The sequence below is a fragment of the Canis aureus genome, chromosome 29, assembly GCF_053574225.1.
Source record: "Canis aureus isolate CA01 chromosome 29, VMU_Caureus_v.1.0, whole genome shotgun sequence".
Classification (NCBI taxonomy): Eukaryota; Metazoa; Chordata; class Mammalia; order Carnivora; family Canidae; genus Canis; species Canis aureus.
Window position 1 is genome coordinate 35,629,278 of NC_135639.1, and position 23,735 is coordinate 35,653,012.

General features: G+C 41.3%; 1 long non-coding RNA gene across 1 annotated transcript in view; it reads right to left on the reverse strand.

Annotated features, from left to right (window-relative positions):
• The window catches only part of LOC144301412 (uncharacterized), a 54,291-nt gene that overhangs the window by 18,351 nt on the left and 12,205 nt on the right, over positions 1–23,735 (reverse strand). The window lies entirely within an intron of this gene.

Sequence of the window (23,735 nt, forward strand, 5' to 3'; positions counted from 1 at the left end):
CCATCATTAATGCCCCTATGGTAGTTGGAGTTCAGGCTGCCCTCCCAAAGCACTTTGTTGGTACTGATTGGAGTTACTCCTATCAGCCTCTGTCTCCCCATTAGACTGGATTCTGGGGAGTTTAGAAACCACAGTGTGTCTAGTATCTTATATTGTCTTTCATATTTGTATGCCCAAAGCACTTACTTTATTGTGTGCTTGAACCATGTTTATTGAATTGAATGATGAGCTAGAGTTGAGATTTTGTAATAAGTAGGGAAGCTACAAAATTAGGCCAAATGACAATAGCCAGAGACTTACCCCCAAGAAGGATTTATACAAATTGTAGCAGTTCTTTTTGAACTGGGGACAGATATAGAAATAAAGAGTCTTAGACAATACAAATGATTTCTTTAAAAAGTTAGCCTTTAAATCCACAAGGAAAGAAATGTATTATATTTTGTCCTGAGTGCTGGTCAGGAATAGCTACAGAAAGTAGCTGTGGGTGAACTTTGGACATAACAGTGACAACACGATTGAATTCAGAATCTAGAGGGAGAGGAAAAGTAAGAAACAAAAATCCATCAAGATGCTTAATTTTAAAAGGGCAATAAAACCAAATTGTTACATTGAAATAAATACCTGTAGTTCATTAAAAAAAATAATACAAAGACTCTAAAAATACCTTCTTGAGAAATGCATGTCGCCAATTTTGCAAATTAGATGGAGGAAAAATCATATGCTGTTCACTAGAGCAATAAATGAAATCACTGGTGGTAAAAGGGTTTCATGGGAGAAGGGAAACATTCCACAAATGACAGAAACAGGAAAGCACGTGACTTCTGTCAGCTCAAATTCCTATCAGAAATTAGGCAGCAATTCAAGGATCATGTAGACTAGAGAATGCCATTTTAATATGAACCCTCTCTGAATGGCTAGGACTCTACAGAACAATTCACTCAAGCTACAAGATCAAGGAATACTGAATCAAGCATAAACTATTTGGGGAAATTGTTCTATAAAGAGAAATCATGCCTGAAAAATGCCCCCAGAATCCTCCAGGGCTTACATACATCTAGAGAGAAGGAAACATATGGATATGGTTGATGTTGGCTATTATCAGCCCCACTCCACGGGCAGTCCTATTGTTGCAATCTTGTGAAACTGAGGGCAGCATTTAGTCAAGAGCAGATAGTTGTCTTTGACACAGAAAACATACAAAGCTAGAAGGGTACTCCTACTCAACATCTTTAGAATGAGCTGGAAAGGCAAAACTTTCCAATTTTCAAATAGCACTACGTTCCTCTGAAGAGGGAAATGCAGGATGTTCTTCAGTCATGCCATGTGAGCTTCAGAAATGACACCATAAACACCAACCAGGAGCCTCAGTGTAAGCAAGGGTCAGATAAAACACATGGATAAAAAAAATAACCCAGTTTATATTTTAAAGATATAACTCCGTGTTAGTTATGCTAGTAAGTTATGATCAAAGAAGAACACCTATAGGTTGAGTTCTCAAACCTTTGGGTCCCAAGACCAAAAAATTAAAAATTATTGAGAGTTCCAAAAAGCTATTTATTTAGTTCATTTTAAAATTACAATAAGCCCATTGCATGTCAATATAAATAAAACAGTTTTAACTATATTTTCCAAATTAAACAATTAGTGAGGAGAATGGAATTAAGTGGAAGGGGAGGCAGGCAGGGAGATAGAGTAACTGGGTGATGAGCACTGAGGAGGGCACTTGATGGGATGAGCATTTGGTGTTATACTATATGTTGGCAAATCAAACTTCAATTAAAAAATAAATATACAATTATATATATTTTCTTAAAAAAGGAGAATGGATTTATGTTTGTATTTTTGCAAATCTCTTTAATGTATGATTTAGGAGAAAAGAGTGGATGATTATTTGCTTTTGCATTCAAGCTCTTGTAATACTGTCTTAATTGAAGTAGATGAAGAAATTCTGGCCTCACACAAATAACTAGTTGGAAAATGAATATATTTTCATAGCCTTTTTAAGGTAATTGTGGATATTCTTCTTTGATACTACACTAAAACTCACCCAGTGGTGGTTTCTTAGAGGTTAGTTGCATTGTGGAATCTGAAACCATATTATCTTTTCATGCTCTGTTATACTAAAATCCACTGATTTAGCTTGCACTTTGATTTTTTTAAATTTAAACTCATGCATAATTTGTATAACATAGTGAATTATTCATTCAGAAATTATTGATTGGCTGAATCCTGTAGATCTTCCAAATGTTGATATTTTGTTCTACAATATAAAATAATGCTATTGTTAATATCACCATGGAACTCATCAAAGTCTCTAGGCATTGAGAGAAGCTGTACAGTTCACAGTGAGTGATACAAATTTCCTGAAATTGTAATTTAAAAAAAAAACAACCCAAACTTTACCTTTGGCAACAAATACTGTCAGTTTTATTTCTTTGAAGATGGGCTCACTTCCTTCATTTCAGAGAAAATATCTGTCAAAAACTATGGCTGTTTTCTGTGAGGCATTCTTTTAAGTAACATGTTCCATGAAGAAAGTGAGCATAGCTCATAATTCAATTGCATGAGTGTTTTTCCTCAAGACAACCTTCATATTTATAAGGCAGAAGTTATTTACGTAGTTTTCATTTTGTCCCACAGGATATTAAAAACATATGTTCCCAAGGGTCAAAACTTAATAAAGTTAATAATTTTTACCATGTCATACAGGACATTCTTAAGTGAAATTACCCTTTTTCACTATTTTTTTTTTTAACTGCCAGTGTGTGGTAGTGAAGAATACAACGAGCACTAGAGCTAAGGAGACTACAGCCACCTCTGCACCATCAGTGCTAATCCAGCACAGCAGTAACAAAGGCAAACAATTTCTCGGTCTTATGGAATTACTTTTTACTTTGCTGAACCTCTGAGAGGGTCTCAGGGACACCAGTGTTTGTGTACCACATTTGAGAACCACATTCTTAAAAGCTAATCTCTGAATACATCGTCTCACTTTAGATGGCAGAGAAAATGCTCTGTTTCATCTGCCTAGTATTGGAAATTATATACAAAGTACTTCATAAAAAGTGAAATATCTGCTCCTCTAAAAACATGACTCTTTGGTAGCCGAAATACCTTTCTTTGCACATAAGGAAGATTACTTGGAGATTAGTAACTAAATATTCAGGGTTGGGATAACCTATCAGAGAAGAAAGACGAATTAATTAGCATCTTACTTTGGGAAAAATAAGGAGAGGGCTTGTTTAAAAGTTTAAAGTCATGATTTAATTGGATGGGTATTTATCAAGCACCTGTAGAGTTCCGTGGGTCATAGAAAGATGTGTATGTCCAGGTCCCTGCTCTTGTAAGAACTAGAGCACCACTGGTGGTGTGGCAGGGAATCTAACTGCAACAAGGGGAATGAGAATCAACACCTGAATGGAAATAGAAGATAATAATATCAAAAGTGCCCCAAGGAAACACACAATCCAAAGCTAAGAGAGGGGTACCAATGGTCCAAATCCTCCAGTCTTGGGTGAATCTAGTCCTAGCCCTGAGCTAGATCTCACTGGCCTATACTCAAGAGCTGCCCCTTACCCCACCCCCTCAGGGCGCCCACCAGTGGGATCTCAGTCCAACAGGATAGAAGGACCTTTTTCCCCCATTGGTGTGGCAGGGTAATTTATGGAGTCTTTGTTTGTTGCCATTGTTTGCCTTGGTGTTCCTGGCCTCTAGGGTGTTTGCAGTGCTGTACTTAAGAAGCTGCCTGAGGTGATACTCTTTTCTGTGGTTTAGGGAAAACTGGAAGATTTAAATTGTGTGGTTTATGCAAAGTGGCATGTGTGGTGCTATAGATTGAATGATTGTGACTTCCACAAACTCATATTTGGACACCTAATCCCCAATGTGATACTATTTGGACATGTGGCTTTGGGAAGGTAAGTAGGTCATGCGAGTGTAGTCCTCACGAGGGATGAATGCCCTTATAAAATATATCCCAGATCAAGATCCCTTGACAGAGCTTTGTTCTGCCATGTGAGAACATAGTGAAGAGGTGGACACCTACGAACTAGAAAGCAGGCTCTCACCAGACACTGAATCTGCTGGTGCCTTGATCTCGGACTGCTCAGCCTCCAGAACGCAAAAAAATAACAAGTGTACTTTTTAAGCTACCAAGGCTATGGTATCTATGATAGTCAGCCAAACATATTAAGACAGGTGAGAAAACAAGAAGCCAAAGCAGGTGAGAGGAAGTGATGGGATGGGGCTGAAGTTGGCAAGGGAGACCCAGGAAGGTGGTGGAACCATCATGGGTTGACTGTGGGGGCACTTTGGGAGGCTTCCTTGTGCTTTTATGTAACATTTGTGTAACTATCACTACGTGCCACGTTCTGTGTAGAGACAGCCCTAGCAATGAGGGCATAATTCCTGCCTTGAGGACCTTCTTGAGCTGTTTCTAAATTTTACTATTTAACTTTCTCACTATGCACGTATTATTATAACTAGCTAGAAAATTCCCTTTTAATACTCTACATAATCTACATACTCCACAGTGCCTATGTTATGTTCTCCACCAAGATGGCAATCCCCATATTGCTCTCTAAAATATTTTAGGTTCATAAAGAGTTGACGAACTTCTACAGATTGAGGAAAAGAATGTCAGATCGGTCTAAGGTACCCCTGAAGTTCAACTGGGAAGGTTCGGAGGAGACAGTTTAATGCTCCTAGTGCCAAACACAAAGGAGAAACTGAATAAAGGGGCACTTGGGTGGCTCAATTGATTAAGCATTTTGCCTGAGGTTCAGGTCATGATATTGGAGTTCCGGGATGGAGCTCCATGTTGGGTTCCCTGCTCAGTGGGGAGTTGGCTTCTACCTCTCCATTTGGCTCCTTCCCCAGCTCATGCTTGCTTGTTCTCTCTCAAATAAATAAGATCTTAGAAAAAAAAAAAAGAAAGAAAATGAATAAAATTGTAGACAGGTGCTTTCCTGAGTGAAATGCTCTGAAAGGGTCCAAGTCAAGGCAGATCTTCAGACTGTGGAATAGCAAGTGTGTCAAATCCTGATCAAAAGTTCCCACCAGGATTTTAGTTGAACACTTGGTTTGTTTTTCAATGTGATGACAAAAGATTGGTTTTAACCTTGTAGGGAATGTGATAGAAAGGGTGCAGGGCTCTGGGGCATTAACAGTTGGGAGACTTGTCACTACCAAGCCTGAAGAGAAAAGGGGATAAACCAATCACCAGGACATACAGAAAGAGGAGTAACAGAGAGGGTAGGTAGCCTGGTAGCTGCTGGGGAGCTGTGGCTTTTGGCAGACCCCGCTGAGGATCCTCATTTTCCCTGCCGGCAAATGCCCTGCCTTGAGGTTTGCCAAATCCAACTGATTCCAGAGGACAAAGGAGCCTGGTGATTAGACCCATACAGATTAGTCTATCAGAGCACAGAGCAGAGGAAAGAAGAGGTGGATCTGTAGAAGCATATGGAAGATATCAGCACAGAGACCATTTCTAGGCTAATCAACATGGCTTTATCTACCTCCTGCAGTGAGGCTCTACCTCCCACACAGAAGAACAGAGAGAAGACTGGGGTTGGGGAGAGAAGGATGTGCTCAGGAATGGTATCTGGCATGGTCATTATTTGTTTCTTTATAAAAGAAACATTTTCCTCCACCATGGTGGAGGAAAAATCCACCATAGTGGAAGAAAAATCATTTTCCTTCTACCCTTCTGAGTTCTTAGCTGAGGCTCCTATAATAAAAGAGAGATTAACAAGAGGCAGAGAAGTTTGTCAACATGTTTACCTTATGTATACATGGAAGATTTTTAGACAAGAATAATTTACTCCCTGAAGTGGCTTAGAATTTAGATTTAAATACCCTCTAATAGGGAAAGGGGAAGGGCCATGTAGGCTTCTTAGGAGAGAGCAACTGATACTTAGGAGAGATGAATAGGTCCTTAGAAGAATAGAACAGTATGATAGTTTGGGATAAAGTTTGTCTGGGTGGTATCTACTTCTAGTCTTCTCTCCTGTGATAAGAGTCAGTCTTCCTTGGTTGATGAAACTAGAGGTGGGGACCTATGACAATGGAATTGCTTTTGGAGAATGGTCTTCAGGCAGATAAGGGGAGTTCAGAGAAAGTCTCTCCCCACCATTGCTGTCTTTCAAGTGCCTATAGCTCAAAATAGTCAATGTGCCAGAGCGGCATATTTTGGGATGGTGGGTCCTGAACTCCTTCCGTCACATTTTGGTGTGACATATTCTGCTACCCTTCAATAATTCCTTTGAATCTTAAAAAAAAAATGTTTACCGTTTATTGCTATAAAAGAAAGACACTTTTATTGCAGAAAATCTACAAAATACAGAAAGATGTAAAGAAGGAAACAAACCACAGTGGTAATCCTATCACTGAAAGATAAATGACCATTTGCATTTTGGTGTACGTCCTTCTGGTGTTTTTTTTTTTTTTTTTAATGTCCATGTGCTAAAGTGTATATGTGTGTTTGTGTTACATATCTACAGGTTAATTAGGAAATAATTGAAGGAATTATAGTATTTGTTATACTTGCAATTTCTACTTGTAGGCCTGTGTCTAAAATTACATTGCTACCACTTTTCTTCATGGCCTTTGGGAAATAAAGGAAGAAATCCTGACTGTCACCTGAACTGTTGGAGATATGCACCAATGAATCAGGCTGTAGAATTGATGGGTGTAGCATGGCATAGGGTGCACCTATCAAATATTTGTGGAGTAGAGAAAGAGCTTGAAGAGTTTCTTCACGAATAGGTTTTGATTATATGTACATATATAGCTTGGTTCCTAAATAATTCATTTTTGTAAGTATCTATTTCTTTTCAAATAATTTTATATTTTAAAAATTAAGATCTATCATATGTACAGTTTATATTCTGTTCTTTTCACTTGCCATTACATTGTGACTATTTTCCTGTCTTTTAAATATTATATGACAAGTGTTGTCTTCCCATCCACAATCCCTGGAAGGGATAGCCCTGATTATCAAATGATCCTGCTCTCCTCTCAAACCTTTTCATCATAGCTGATTAGACCAGAGGTAGACACCTTCAGGAGGGCAGAGCATAGGGGTGGGGGAGTGGGGAACCAGAGGTCCAACTATGGCAAGTAATTAGTCTTTCCCAAGAATTTGGTCTGAGGGACACAGGCTGTTAATGAATATCTTGTTCATCAATTTTTGTGTATGACTATTATTATTTCCTCAGGGCACATTCCTAGAAGGTCAATTACCTAGTCAAAAGCATTGGCAACATTAAATATCTTGATAGATGTTGCCAAGTTACTCTCCAGGAAAGGTGTGTGCGCATCTCCATGCCTTGTAAAAAGCCTTCCTGGCATATCCCTTTTCAAATTGCAACAGTAGGACAGAAATATTAATTTGAGAGGTCTTAGATTAACATAGTTTTGGAAAAAAGGTAGTCATGAAAGCCCACAAAGGGGGCTTCATCACATTGTGTGTTTCCTCATATTGATCTGTGTATACTTAATAAAAACATTCATGGAGTCCCAGTTACATGAAAGGTCAGTTTTAAGTAGTTGACATGGAATCTAGATTGGGAAGGGAATCTGTGGCAGTAGGAAGAAATGGAATATGAAGACACCCTAGTTGGGAGGCAGACAGGGTTTGATGGCTATGTTGGGAGAGTAAGGAGGCAGAGGCCCTCAGCTTTCCATGAGTTTACTCTTTGCCTCTCTGCTGGAGATGGAGGCACCAAAGGACAGCCTGCTTCCTTTGCAATATTTAGCACAGTGGGGGCACTTCCTCAGGATATTTTTCATTTTGTAGCCAACGAGAAGAAATTATATGTTCAAGAGGGAAGAGTATTCTTCTGGTGACATGGTCTGAGACCTGAGCAGCCTTGCTCGTGGCTACAGTGGAATAGAGGCAGGAGCTTTCTGATTGCTGGAGTGGGTATCATAAACTATGGCCCACAGGCCATGGGCAAAAAATGTTTTTTGTAATCTTTTAAGTTGAAAAGATAAAAGAAGAGGAATATTGTATGATATGTGAAAGTTTTATTCCATTCAAATTTCAGCATCCATAAATAAAGCCACTGGGCAGTCAATAGTTGTGACAGAAACCATATGGCCCCAAAACCTAAAATATTTGCTGTGTGGCCCATTAGAGAAAAAATGTGCCCCACCCCAGTGAGAGAAGAATAGTTTCCATTTCTTGAATACTTATTGTGTGCCAAGTACTATAGAAATCACTTGACATGCATTTCCTCATTTAATTTTGACAACTCTTCATATTGTTAAAAGATAAACTGAGCCATATTTAAAATTTTTAAGAGTTTATTTGAGCAAAAATCAATTTGAATCTGGCAGCATCCAATCTAGCAGATAGAAAGGAGCTCTGAATTGCTGTGCAAAATGAAAGACTTTTATAGGCATGAGGGAGCAGGAACAAGATCTTTATACTAGGCAAAAAAGGAGGTTGGTTATTGTAAGGTTACTTTCCTTCATGGGATACCAGGGGTCTCTCAGGCAGGTAGACTTAACCTGTACTAATTAGGTAATTCCTGACTGACTGGTTTAAGATTCCATTTCTGGGAGGGCTGAAACTGTAATGGAGTTAAATCTTGACTTGGTGACATGGGGCTTACGTAAGTGACTCCATTTTGGACCTATTGCCTTGTCCTTAACACTATGAAATAGTGGGTATGCCATTTATCCTCAATTCACATCTAGGAAAGTTGAAGTTTTTACAAAGTTAAGTTTCTCATACTTGGTAAAATGGCAGAGCTGAGTTTCAAAGCCAGGTATCTGGCCAGTGAATCTGAAAGTTTGAATGTGTGATCTGAAGAGTGGTCAATGGACATCTCCCTGCAATGCTCTTTGGGCTTTCCTGTCTTCTCCGATCACTTTATCATGCCGATCCTGTACCTCATATAGAACAGAAAAGAACACGGGAAATGTCTGGTATAGCCCCTGTCACTGAGCAGGTATTCAAGAAATGTTAGCTAATATTATTAGGAAAATATAATGATTAATAATGAAGTGGCTAAATGCTTTATTTAGTCCTATACCTGATTAACTGCAACTAGTTAACTTATCCTCAGGTCAAATTCCTTTTGCCTGTTCTACGCACACATGCATTCAAACACTCAAGCATATATGTATACGTATGTGCTATGTCTTCAAGGGCTTTAACTTGAGGTAAAGCTCTTTTCCACCATTTTCCCCTCCCAAACTGCAGAGAGGTACTGTTTTGATTTCTATTGTGGCTCTAATTTCTTCCAGCTGTTGCAGCAACTCCCCCCCCCCCCCCCCCGCCCATCCCTCCTCTCTCCACCACCATCTCATTTCTAATCTCTGTAAAACTCAAAAGGCTTTCCGTCCCAGGAAAATGGAAGGCTTTCAGCATCAGGAGGTTTGACGTGCCCATGCGGCCATAAGTGGGGCAATATAATGACATCAATACGTTTTTGACACTATTTAGATGCCTTTTATGAGCTATCAAGCTTTGTGAACTCTGTTTTTTTGTGATCAGAGATTCTGAAAGGTGGAAGAGAGTTTATGAATCATTTAAGTCAACCTCTTGACTATCATTAGAATCTCTTCTAGTACATCTTTGACAGATGGATACCCGGGTTCACTTGGATACTTTCAGTAAGTGGGGGTAACTATCTCCCAAGGTAATCTCTTCCCTTGGAAGAAACTCCATTGTTAGAAAATTCTTCCTTATGCTGAACTGACTTTGCTACTCTGTTACATCTATCCAGTGAAGTCAGGAGTCAAATAAAGGAAGTCTACTACTTCTTCCATGGGATAGTTGTTCACACCTTTGCAGATAGTCATCATGTCTCCCTTCTACCCTTTCCTTCTTTGTGAATGTTGGTTTCCAGTACCTTGCAGTCCAGATGGCTGCCCTTGGTAGGCGTTCATTGTGCTGTCATGATTTTTAAAATCACCTGGAGCAGCATTGGACAGAGGACATCTGACACAGTCTGCCCTGCACCAATTTTGGCAGATTTGGGCTATCAGCCTGGCCTTGTAGCTTGGGATAAAAATTAAGGCAAAACCTGGAGAGATATTCAGAATCTTATTGTGTATCTTATTACCGATTGCAAGAGTTGTTTGTGATCCTAAATCAGTCACAAATACGTGAAAAAAATTGGACTGTTCCATCAAGTACAAGAGCTTTTAGAGTTAAAGGAAAACAAAACAAAACAAAACACTTCCCTTGAGAACTAAAGAAATGCAAAATCCAGTCCAATGGTCAGTTTGGGTAGGAATTGCAAGATCCATGACAAGAATAAAAACTAGGTAATGTATAAAACTTGAATCCAAGAAAGTAGGTTTCCTGTTCTCTCTTCTTCCCTTTCTTCTACCCCATGGACCATTTGAAGTTATAGAGTATCTCCATAAAAATTAATTGTTAATTGGTTTCAAAGCATTCCATCAAGCTTTCCAAAGAAGAAAATGTAGATAACACCTCACTGAAATCTCTGGTCATTTTGTCATCTCATGCAGAAAAGGCCATTCCCCATACTACATTAGAAGGTCACCCTCCAAATTGTGCAGTATAGTACAATAGTTAACTTTAAGGGTTAAATCCATTCCAACTTTGGAAAGATTTAAAATTTTGTAACATGTTTTAAGAAATTAAAACCCAAGATATTAATATTTTTACATAAAAATTGACATATATTTAGTATTTACATTTGAAATATTTAGCATTGTTTTGAGGGGCAACCTTATTACTTCAATTTAAAATGTGCAACTGAGGATGTGATGTAGACTATGATTTTAAGCACAAATCTTACTAAGTGTATATATATTACCAATATATTTAAGAGAATTTGAGTCATATTTATAAATACAATTTATTTTTATAATAATTACTTAAGTACTTGGGAGGTTTTGTCTTCCATTAAGTGAGACACTAAAGAGATTTTTTTAAAACATCACAGAGTATATTAAATTTATAAACAGCTTAAATGTTTCAAGATCTTTAAGTTTATAATTAGGGTCAAGTATTATTCAAAGTCCTTTTAAAAATGATAGTATTTACTAGAATTGAATGGCAGGTGTTGTAAGTTAGCTTAAAAGCTTACAAACTAGATTTTTAAAATACATATCTTAAAGTATTGTGTTATTATTTTTATTTAAATTCAATTAGCCAATATATAGTACATCATTAGTTTCAGATGTAGTGTTCAATAATCCATCAAGTTGTGTATAACACCCAGAGCTCTTCACATCACGTGCCCTCCTTAATGCCTGTCACCCAGTTAACTGCATCCCCCACCCATCTCCCCTCCTGCAGCTCTTTGTTCGTTTCCCAGAGTTAAGAGTCTCTCATGGTTGTATTGTATTATTTTAAAACTAATGTCAACCTCCTAATAGTCTCTTCAAAAATCACTTCAAGGGCAACAGAAAACCTCACATTGAACAATAATCTCCCTGATCTTGTCATAGCCTCCTAGCCTCCTAGGCTGGGGTAGGAATTTCAGCCCAGGCTGAACAATTCCTACCCGTATTAAGCTTTCAATCAGTCATTTCCCTCATCTCCTCTAATTTCCCTCTTTTTGATTTTTTTCACATGAACTACCATCAGTTTAGGATTACTTTACTCCTCGACTTGTGCAGCTGACATTTGGGGGCATGAACACAGGACTTTGCATTCATTGCTATCAATTGCCATCTTGTTGGCTTGGGATTATTATCTCTTTCTCATTAAGATTCAGTGTTGGCTGACTGAGAGCCTTTACTCTCTCTCTCACCAACCTAGCCTCCTGTGCTAACTCTTCTCCTTCCGGTGATGCTCTGGGCATGGGTAAAATGCTCAGCCTCCTCCACATTTGTTCAGATCAAATCCTCATTGAGAGCATAGTCAGTTCCTTAGGGCTCTACCCCAACTTCTCTCTTCTTTTCTGACTTCCTGTAGCAAGCATGGGCGACCAATAATTTTGCCCCTTAACTGCATGATAGCATGCATTGACTTAACTTTCCCTTCCAAGCTGTTAGCTCTGGCAGGGCAAGGGACCAGTAGCCCAGAATTAGTGGGTGATCAATAGGCATTTGTTGAACAAAAGAATTTCCTTAGAAGCATCATTGCATGCAATTTACATTACCACCTGTGTGCAGATACCTCCTCCTTAACCATACAGATAAGACCGACTTCTCAAATTCTTGCTATGGCATCTCTCTAAGTATAGCAGTAGTTAATATTTATTAAATATTTAATATACATGCCAGACACTGTTCTAAGTGCTTTCCTTGCACTAACTCATTTGTTCTTCACAACGTCTCTGTGAGAGAGATACTACTATTATTTCTATTTAGCCAAAGAATGGATGAGTAATGTTACTCACACAGGTAGTAAGTGATAGAGTATAAAGATCTGAACACCGATCATTTGGTTCCAGAATCTACACTTCACAGGATGCCCAGAGAGAAGCTTAGATGCAAATCATAAGGAACTTCATCATTAGGAAAACCTCAAGTATGCTCTAGTCGAAGTGATCTTCAATCTGGAGCACTTGTATTTCTAGGGGAATGGGAAGATTTTTCAAGGGGTGCTTACATATAGATATTTGAAGAGAATCTATTTTCAGATCCATAACTTCTGCATTATTATATTTAAACTTGATCTTTTTTTAAATTAAATTTGACCTGCCTGAGAAGTGGCTCATTTTTCCACCTTGCAAAAGGATGACATGGTCCTTGTTCGCCTACAATTTTACTTGAGTGCCTTGCTCTAAGACATAAAACTTCCTGGACACTGAGCCAAAGGGAAGCCTTAATTGAGGAGGGCACCATGAAGCCCAGGACAGCCAATCTTTTGGGGAGCATTTCTAAGTAAGCATTTCTGGTTAACTGCCTGAAAAGAACTATAAGAGGCTTGTCCACAATCCCAAGCTAGTTACTGGTAGACGTAGAGAGAAGCTAGGTCTCTAATCATGGAAGGAAAGGATAAGTTTGGACAGAAAGGAGCAGAGAGGAAATTGCAGTCGGAAGAGAGGTGCAGAGGAAATTTAGAGACAGAAATCAGTAAACCCCATGGTAGAGACCTACAGATTTGCTGGGTCTGATCTTTGGAAGAATGAGAAAATGGGCTGGTTCAAGAACAGCAAAGGGATTTGAACCTGTCCTGAAGAGGCATAAAGCTGCAGTCAATTCCTAAACAGAAGAACCCCAAATGCTTTAGCTGGAGAATTGTGTGGGATAGAGATGGTAAAGGAGAATGTGCAGGAGACTGCTGCAGTGATTTAGGGGTGTTGTGCATATGTCTTGACCTGATAGAGGCTGCAGAACTGGAAAAGAGAGAGCAGGTCTGAATGAGGTGGCAGAGAAAAAAAACCAACAGGACTTTGGAGTAAATCCTGAAGAAGAGCAGGTATGGCTCCTCTGCAGGATGAATCATCAAAGAGAATGATCTTAGGCAAAGAATATGGAAAAGGACTGTGGCAAATATTATAAAGAATGAGGGCATGTATCTATTTTCAGATGAGTTCAGGTGTTTGTATCGAACAAATCCCAGACACTGAAGGAAATTGGAATTGTAATATACAGCCACCGTCAGAAATCTCTGAGAAAGCACAAGGAACACATTAGAGATGAGTAAGTATACCCCCTCTAAAATAGTAGTGGGAGCAGTAGCTCATGGAAGAAATAGATCTGTTGAAATGACATTGATCTCCCAGCAAAATTCTGGGTGCACACTCCAGGAGAGAGGCTAAGCACCCGAGCTCTAGCATTGGATAGACTTAAAAGGAGCCAATCTCAGTTCCTCCACTTTCTAGCTGTGAAAGTGGCATTTAACCTCTCTGAGCCTCTGGTTCTTCATCTGCAAACCAGAGGTGATAATGACCACTTCATGGAGCTTTGAAGATGCTGTAACGAACTCATGTATGTAAAGTATTCTCTACAGCGCAGTAGATTTGAAGCATTCAATAAATTATAATAGTTACAGTTGTGATTTTTCAAATACATCATTAGTCAGGTGACTGGTGAATGCTTGGAAAAAAGAATTAGGGATAGCCAATCAGTCATTCATTCTACACATATTTATTGAGGGCCTACTAGGGATCTTTCCTAGGGAGAAGAGAGAAGATATAAAAAGGAATTGTGATTTATATTCTATCTGAAAAAGAAAGATTTGGCTTATTCATTAACTATCCCGAGTTTCCATTACTGGTTACACTGTATACAGTTCTTTCTGCTTGATCTGGCAGGGAGGTTGTAATTCTGCATTTTTGTGTGTGGCATTGCAATCTATCTGTTGCCATGGAGAGATAAAGTGAAAAGAAGGCAAACCCTGGCTTCAATACAAACAGTGTCAAAGAACAAATATAGAAAAAAAGTAATGAAAACAAATGGAAAAAGCAAAATGGCTTTCTGCTTGAATGTGTATATGACAGCATGAAATCTCTTTTGTCATGAGGTAAAATAGGAAATAGAATCAATACCCCGTATTTTAAATATTGGTTGGAATTCATATTTTTAAGCACATTAAACTAGCCATGAAGATAGCAGGAGCAGAATGGAGAAAGTATTAATTGTAAATTACTACTGTACTTTATTTTCCTAGATGGTTAGAGCCAATTTTATAGCCAGTTTTTACTGGGGAACCCAACACCTGGGTTGTTTGAATTGCAAAAATGATATAACGCTGTATGTGGTTCCTTTCCATTTAGATGTGCAAAAAACAATTTAAGACATTTCAGTATATCATTTAAGTTCACATTCTCTTGCTGTAAACACACACCCTCCAGTAGAAAGGCATAGTCCAAGAAAGGGCACTAGCAATGATAAGGCAATCAATGTTTATTAAGCACAAGCACGTTTTATAGACATGCAATATATCATTTCACTTATTGCAAACAATGGGCCCAAGAGACAAAGAAACGAAGGTTCAGAGAGAAGCTGTGATTTGCCCAGGGTGTCCCTGCTAGGGAGATGTAGGTCGGGGATTTGTAACTCAAATCTTCTGACTCTAAGATCAGGCTCTGCGCATTTCACGATGCCACCTCTTATCAAACAAAGTGGTTTTGGGGCCAGAACACAGCCTAGAGAGCAGGAGACTTGGTTCTTATTCCTAATGTTGAAAGCGATAGGCGAGTGGGGAAACTACTTTACTTTTCTGGGGTCATTTGCTCATTTGTAAAAGAAAAAACGGAGCACTACAATACTTGGGCTCACCTACAGCACCATCCACAATCCTCTGAACTATACTCAGAGGGGATTTACTGTGAGGCTAATCAAGCTTGAACTTCACAAACCCTCACCTGTCTGGCTCCTGTGAGTGCCGATTATTGCAGGCATTATAGAATGTTCTAGGTAGAGAGGAAAAGCCAGACTGCCATTAGAAAGCATTTCTATGTAAGCATTTCTGGTAAATTGCCTGAAGAGATCCCAGAGGAAGGGCCTTGAACTTCTACAATTCTAGGAATTTGAAGTCTAAATAATTTTTTGCTCTTCTTCCTAATTTGTGTTTCACAGTTTTTCAATCCTTTTTTCCAAAGAAGGCCTTGCATATTATATAAGTGTCAGGATGTGTCTCTGTGTGTTGGTGCTGTGGGGCAGTAGGAAAAGTGTCAGAAAAAGGAGGGAAACTGAGGCGGGGACTTCAGAAGTCTCCCTAAGCTGCTGGCAATGAGGCTGCTGTCTTGCTCTGTACACTCACAGCTCTGCTCAGAGGTCGTGGGCAGTAAATCCCCTCCTCATCCTTCCTCAGACACATGACTGCTTTGGACAGGTGCTATCCCGACCTAGAGGTACCCTGATGCTTCACCAGTACCCATTGAGTATGGGCTCTGATCCTCCCTGAGTAGAAGTCTTGGATTAAAAACATCTTGTGAAGGGCACCTGGGTGGCTCAGGTGGTTAAGCATCTGCCTTCGGCTCAGGTCATGATCTCAGGGTCCTGGGATTGAGCCCTGCATCGGACTCCCTGCTTAGCAGGTAGTTTGCCTCTCCCTCTCCTCCCTCTGCCTTTCCCCCAGCTCATGCTCTCTCCTCTCACTCTCTCTCAAATAAATAAATAAAATATTTTAAAAATACCTTGGAAAAAAGTTAGAAATTCCATTTGGTCAGGTCTGTATATGGAAACCTTCCAGAGACAGTGGTAAAGAAAGGCCCAGAGGCAGGGGGCCCCAGAAAGGCAGAATGCCTTTGAGAATCAGTCTCAGCAGCCTTGCAAACTTCTAAAGAACCTTGCAAACCTCTTGATAACCAAGATCCCCTTTAGCATCCTCCGCCACCTGCCAGACCCACCTTTGCCAGCACAGCTTCCTTGCCGACTGCCATTCCCATCTCCAGTGATTCTCACTACACAGCAGGAAGAAAGCACAAGCCAGTGTGGGCAACAAATTCTCAGACTTCTTCTGCATGAGAATCAAAGCAATAATCGGGATAATTCAGGACAGAAAACTTATTTTTGCATTAACCTTGCTGATAACTTATTTCAGACATTTTCCTCTTTGAAATGTAATTGCTCCCTGTTTCTGCTTTACTTTAAAAGGCAAGAAATAATTTCAGAGTTCCTGTCCCAAGTTCAGTCTCAAGAGGTAGGCTGGTTGAGGAGAAGGGATCTTTTCCAGGCACATTGCCTTGTTTCTTGGAAATCTATCTTGACCTTAAGCAGACTAAGAGCTTGTAGAACTTGGATGCAAGCCTGTCTTCTTTCTCCTTTCCACTGTCCTGAGCACTGGCCCTCGCCTCTACCCTGATATCCAGTCGCAATGGTCTTGACCTTTGAGGGCTCAGCTTTTTCTCTGCTGAGGGCTAAAGGTTTAGAAGCCTGAAATGAAGTTCTCTGAGGACCCAGGTTATGTTCTGCTTGTCCCTCTAGAGATCAATGCCATCCAGCAGAACCTGCGGCTGTGTCAGAAAGGTTCCAATGCAGTAGCCACTAGTCATATCTGGCAGTGGGCATTTGAAATATGGCTAATGTGCCTGAGGAACTGAATTTTTAACTTTATTTGATTTTAATTATTTAAATTGAAATGGGCTCTTGCAGTTAGGGGCTGCCACTCTCAACAGCACAACTCTGACTCCTCTGATGACAGGTGCCCTGAGCCTGTACAGGTTTGTGTTTCTGGTTTTCAGAACCAAAATCATCAGGTAGGTATATTAACACTGAGAATGTGAAGAAATTGGTGGTATCAGACTTCCCGGAAACATCTGAAATGAGTCGTTTTGCCCTTGCTGTTCTGTAATTGATATTAAAGTGAGAAGGAAGCTCATACTTATGGAGTGCCCACTTGGTGTCAGGCATCATAAATATATAATATTGTGTGTGTGTGAGACAAAAATATCTTACAACCTTCTGCCTCCCCAGGCCCTTGACGATGTCTATGAAATACAGGTTGGGGATGCTGGTTGAAGAAATGAAGGAAGTAGAGGAAGGGGTACACCACATTACCTGTGAAGAAGCTTGAGCCAATGGGGATCAGGGAATGTGATGTTTGAGAGGCAGATGAGATGGCAGGAGGTTTAGGGAAGGAAAGAGATGAAGGACTGGGGCAGCTGTCACCTGATGTGGGATTTTGGAGACTTACTTGGGTCAAGAGTTTTAAGGATAATTACCATGGCACTTTCTAGACTATGTCCCAGGCACTGTTTTTTTTTTTTTCTTTTTAAAAAAAATTTTATATGTGTGTGTGTGTGTGTGTGTGTGTGTGTGTGAGAGAGAGAGAGAGAGAGAGAGAATGCAAGTATGAGCAAGGAGATGACAGAGGGGGAGGAGGGGAGAGGGACAAGCAGACTCCACGCTGAGCACAGAGCCTGATACAGGGCTCAATCTCATGCCCCTGAGACTGTGACTTGAGCCAAAACCAAGAGTCAGTTGCTTAAGTAAACTGAGCCCCCTAGATGCCCCATCAGGCACTGTTCCTTACATCTAGTAATGCATTTAATCCTGAGACCCTAGACCCTGGCCATATGAGAGGATAAGCCCTCAAATTTCAAGACCACTGAAATTGGATGTTAGGACAGAGGCAAGGGCAGTGATCAGGTTGGGAGGAAGGAGGAAGGAGACAGACACAGGCCCTGCATCTCAATTCCATAAGCTGTCTAGCCTACCTACAATCAAGATAGGTTTCTATTTTCTTTTCTTTCCTTTCCTTTCTTTTTTTTTTTTTTTTAGTATTTTATTTACTTATTTATTTGACATGCAGAGAGATAGCACAAACAGAGGGAGCTGCAAAGGCAGAGGGAGAAGCAGACTCTTCCCCATTGAGCAGGGAACCCGATGTAGGGCTTGATCCCAGGACCCTGGGATCATGACCTGAGCCATAGACAGGTGCCTGGAGATAGGTTTCTAAGAAGCAAGACAATTAGCCTCGAAAAGACTTGTTTTATCTCAGTGGTTCTACTTCTCATAAGTTTCTAGTCCTGTGAGGTAAATAGTATTATTACCTTCATTTCACAGACGAACAGACTGAGGCATAGACATGAACTAAAAAAAACCTTGTCCAAAGACACACAATCAGGAAATGAGGGAGCCAGGATTTACATGCAGACAGTCTGGTTTCAAGTCCATGGCTGAGTCAGACATGCAGTGCCCTTTGTTGGCCTGTTTGTCATCTTTAAAGAGACCTCTATTAGAATATACATTGCTTTTCAAGGTATTTTGGAGATGATTTCTGTTTCCTCTGAGTGTGACACTGACTGGGCAGGGTGGAAAGAAGGTCCAATTTTTACCTGATGCCCATTCATGGTCTCCCAACAGCTCCAAGAGGTATCTATGATTAGCCCTATTTTATACATTCTGAGAGAGGGAATTGCTTAGCCAAAATCAAGTCACAAGGATTTAAGGAAAGGCCTGTTGATGTCTCACATTCTTTCAGTTACACTGATGTGTTTTGCCTCCATAGCTATACCTACAGACCTCTCTTAGCCTTAGAAAAAGTCATTAGATTTTTTTTTTTACCTAAATATTGAATGAGTGAGAAGACATTGAAGAGATTTGGCAGGAAGGAAACAGGCCACAGTCCTATCCTGGAGTTGGTGATGTCTTACGGGGCTACTCCATGTTAATTATGAGGGATGAGTCCCAAGGCAGCAAAGGCAAAGTGAAGATGGTTTGCAGAAAATGAGATCTGTGAGGAGAGGCCAATGGAATTGGCTTCATAGATTTTAAGTGTGTTTTTCAACTCTTCTTTCCTACTGGTAGATGGCTTGGGAAGCTTTAAAAATACAGACATCCATATATTATTCATTCCGATCAAATAAGGCACAGTGGTGCCTCAGTAATCTTGCTTTTAATATCATTATTGAGTAATACATACTGCAGGCCCAGTTTCCTGAAATGAGGCCTGAAATGAGCAATTCTCTCATTGTAGAGACAAGGATAAGAGAAGAGGCAGGTGTGTGTATGACTGCAGCGGGTTACATTCTCACAGCTGCCCATTAGCACAGCAAGAGCAGCTTGAGTGTAGGCTGAAGACCCGGGTTCAGATTCTAGTTCTGGCTCTTACAGTTGTGTGAGTTTTACCCAGATCAGTCAATTCTTCCCAAACTTTAATTTTATCAACTGGAAAGTAGAGAGTATTTTGCTGCTTTACTATACTACCTGTCATATGGAATTGGATTTGAAGATTTAAAATTAATGATCGCCAAATTACCCTGGTGTACAGAAGATACCGAGTGGCTTTTAATACATCTGATTTAAGGATAAACTAGAAGATTTGGAATGAAAATGTCTGCTGGACATAGGAATTTGCCATCAGGAGAAATCATGAGTTTCACTCAGGAGATTTTAAATAATTTGTGATTTTCCTGGCACTCAGTACTGCCCTATACTTTAAAGTTTCCTTATAATTAAAAAAACTGGCCCCGGCATGATTTCTGACTAAGAAAAAAAAATCAATTATAAGACTACCTTTCATTTTTTTAAAAGGATTTTTCACCAACAGTACATTTTATCAATGAGTAATTATATTTCTTAATTGCATAACTGTCCATCAAACATGATTCCTTTCAAATGCTACAAAGCATTGGGCATTTCCTGAAAAGCCTGTTATCTGTTAAATGGCTGCCATGGAAATTCTTTTAAAGGCTGAGTTAAAACCAGACCTACATTAAAGTGCTTTAGAAGTATCAACAGAAGAGCTAATTAATTCTCTTCAAAGATGTTAAAATAGTTTAGAGTTGACTGTAGCATTGAAGGAAACGAATGACTGTCATTCTAGCAAGTCATGACTCCCCCTGCAAGGAGATGGTAATGTTATGGAGTGCTAATCTTCTAACCTTTATGACAGAAACACCAAAACCTGCAAGTGGGCTCATACATTCTTGGGTTTCATTCATTGAAGAGAAAGGATTCTTAATATGGAGGAACTGTCCTGCTCTTTCAGAATGTGGTCAGACCACATCCCGGGGCAACCACTGGGAAATTCACCTGTTTTCTTGTGAAGTTTTACAAGAAATAGAAGGGATCCGTTTCCAAAGGAGAAGTTGGAATTAATAGAGCTAGAGGGTGCTCACCGAGGACTCCCTGGAGCCTCTCTTAGGGCTGCTGTAGTTGCTAGTCAACTTTAGTCAGTGGAGCCCCAATCAATGACAGCATCTCCCTACTTTTTTCTATAACAACAGGGCAAAGCTGATTCTGCCTCTTAATAAGCCTGCTCATCTGCCTCAGTTTCCCCAGTATACTACAGAGAAGGCTTATCAGCAAAGACTGAAGTTGGCCCTCCACGTGGGCCTCCATCACAGACATTCACATCAGATGCTGGGGATGGGCCCCATGGGAATGGTGGGTACTTGCTTTTCCAGCTACATCATAGGACCGGTATTGCTACATGTTCTTCTACTGGGACTAAGTCAAGTCGTGGTTCACTGATAGGTTGGTAATTTGGAGAGAGCTTGATTTTGATGTCAGAGACGAGAGTGGAACCTCCCAGTTTCCAGCTGTGTGATCTTGAGAGGGTAAATTAACCTCTCTACACCCAGGCGTCCTTAGCTATATGAGAGTGATGAAATCAATTTAATGTAGGGATTACATAAAATGGTGCATTTATAGCACCCAGCATGTAATAGGCCACTCTTAGGACAGAAACATAAATTTAAAAAATTAATTGTTGCTCCTGATGGTTACTTGTTTGGTAAATGATGCAATAGATTACAAAAGCTTAAAGAGTATAATAGGGAAACCTGTATTTCTGGAAAATGATTGAACTATACTAAAGTCATAATAAACAGTTCCTTAGAAAAGCAGGTTATAAAACTATGTACTTCTTTTTTTTAAAAAAAAAAAGATTTTATTTATTTGAGACAGAGAGAGAGAACACAGAGGGAGAGTGAGAAGGAGAAACAGAGTCCCTGCTGAGCCGGGAGCCTAACATGGGACTTGATCCCAGGCACCTGGGATCACGAATTAAGCCAAAGGCAGGCACTTAACCAACAGAGCCACCCAGGTGCCCCAAAACTATGTATGTGCTATGCTTGTTATAAAACCACATATGTAACATACATAATCATATTAATGAGAAAAGCCTTGGAGAATATGCGATCAGAGATTATCAACGGTTCCCTGTATGTGTGGTGAGATTTTATCTTTTTGCATAAATAGATTTTCTAATTCTTCTTCAATGAATATGCATTACTTATGAAATTAAAATCCATTTCTAAAATCATTTTGTAGTACTTAAATGGCATCGTTCATTTAAATTATACCTTTATCCCAGGTCATTCTTTCACATTAGAACACTGGTACTCCTGGTGCCCAAGGAGCCATCCTCCCCGCACCGAGTCGCAGGTGCCCAGGCCTGTTGTCCCAAGGTCGTGGGTATGGGACAAGGGAGAGAGGACCAAGTGAAGAATGGAGGAGGAGTGCCTCTGTATCCTGCTAATGGGGGACAATGCATTGCAGGATGGAGCACAACAATATTCAAGCAGCAAAACAAAGGAACTATTCCTGAATAGCATCAGGCAGGAAAAGCAGAGACTAACTCAGGGAATGGTCTTCCAGGCAGGAATCTATGTGGAAGAAATGTTCATAAAGTGGGCAAGGGCAGCCAGTCAGGTCTGTTACTCCTAGGTCTCTCCCTGCCTCTCTACCTACATCCTCTGTCTCCGTAGGATGCATTTCCGTGCCACTCACAGCCCCAGACCTCCACATGTATACCGCACACTCACACCCGCATACACGCTTGTGCATTTCCATGTTGCTCAAGTCCTAGTCCTCCAGGAGGGGCTAACCCCCTCAAGATATCAGGGCCTCCTCCTAGCCAGGTTGGATTAGGTGGAGGATCTTCCTGGGGAAATCTAGTGGCTGAATGGAAAGAGGCAGAATTCTTGACTTGTTGAGAAGGAAAATAGAGGTCTGAGTCGGGGAAGAGGTGCCCCACTATTCTGCCGATGGATGAGCCAAGGCTGAAACAGAAAACTGTGGCCACCCGGCCAGGAGCAAGCGAGGTCAGGAGCCCGGCCGGAGACCAGCGCGGCGCGGCAGGCGCGTACAGCACGAGGAACCCAGGGCCTGTGAACCCGGTTCATCTGTCCTTCACTACTTCCTTTTTTTATTTTTTTTTGTTTATTTTTTATTTTTTTATAATAAATTTATTTTTATTGGTGTTCAATTTACCAACATACAGAATAACACCCAGTGCTCATCCCGTCAAGTGCCCCCCCAAGTGCCCGCCACCCAGTCACCCCCACCCCCCGCCCTCCTCCCCTTCCACCACCCCTAGTTCGTTTCCCAGAGTTAGGAGTCTTCATGTTCTGTCTCCCTTTCTGGTATTTCCCACTCATTTCTTCTCCCTTCCCTCTATTCCCTTTCACTATTCACTACTTCCTTATTGTGACTTTGGGAGAGTCGCCTCCCCGCCCTAAGCCTCAGTTCCACATCCACAAAATGAGCATGATTGCAAGGGCCGTCAGGGCTGTTGGGAGGATTCAGTGAGCGAGGACAGAAGTCACGGAGGTGTGGGGGTGTGCTCCGGGGGTGTGGGGTGTGCTCCGGGGCTCCAGGCTGGCCTCGCGGCTTCAAGGCAAAGGGGGCGGGGGCGCGGGGACTGCAGCGGGGCGAGCGCCCGGATCCAGGCAGTAAGAGGGTGGCCTCTCTGTAGAGGATTTAAGCCGCATAAAAAGCATTGCTGCCCACCCAATTAGCAAATACCAAATCGTGCTGGCAATTCCGAACCACGTCAATGATAGAATAGTCCTCCTCGCTGGGGAGATGCGCTCCCCGCCACACCCCGCCCGCCCCCACTGGGGCCGCAGGCCGCTCTGCCCCGAATCAGCTCCCGCCCCCCCAGGCCGTGCGGCCGGCTGGCTGCTGCGAGAGGCGAGAGGAGCCACACGGTGACCCCCGGGAGTCGTCAGAGTGGAGCTCCTCCCAGGATGGACGGTCACTCCCAGTGGCCAGCAACAGGACAGAGGAGTCCCGCGTCCGTCTGGCGCGAGGCTGGGCGTCCCGGGCGTCCCGGGCGTGTCGGGGCAGGCGGAGGACCCGCTAGAACTGAAACAAAGCAATCTCCTTTTCAGCCAGAGCCTTTCGGCCAAGTTCTCCCTTAGTTCCCCCAGCATTTCTGCCTGTGGCTTCTTCCCAGAAGCTTGGGGGTCCCCAGGTTCCCCAGAACTGTCTTCCTGGCGGTATCCGTGGCGCGATCACGCTCTGCAGAGCAGCTCAGCCCCGGAGGGAAGCAAGGCCTGGAGGCTCAGCTCCGAGCCCAGAGGAGAGGCGGCGGCCGAGCAGGGTCTGGACGCGAGCGGAGGGCCGAGGCCCCAAAACCAATCTAACCAACCAAACGGGATTGCGGAGAACAAACT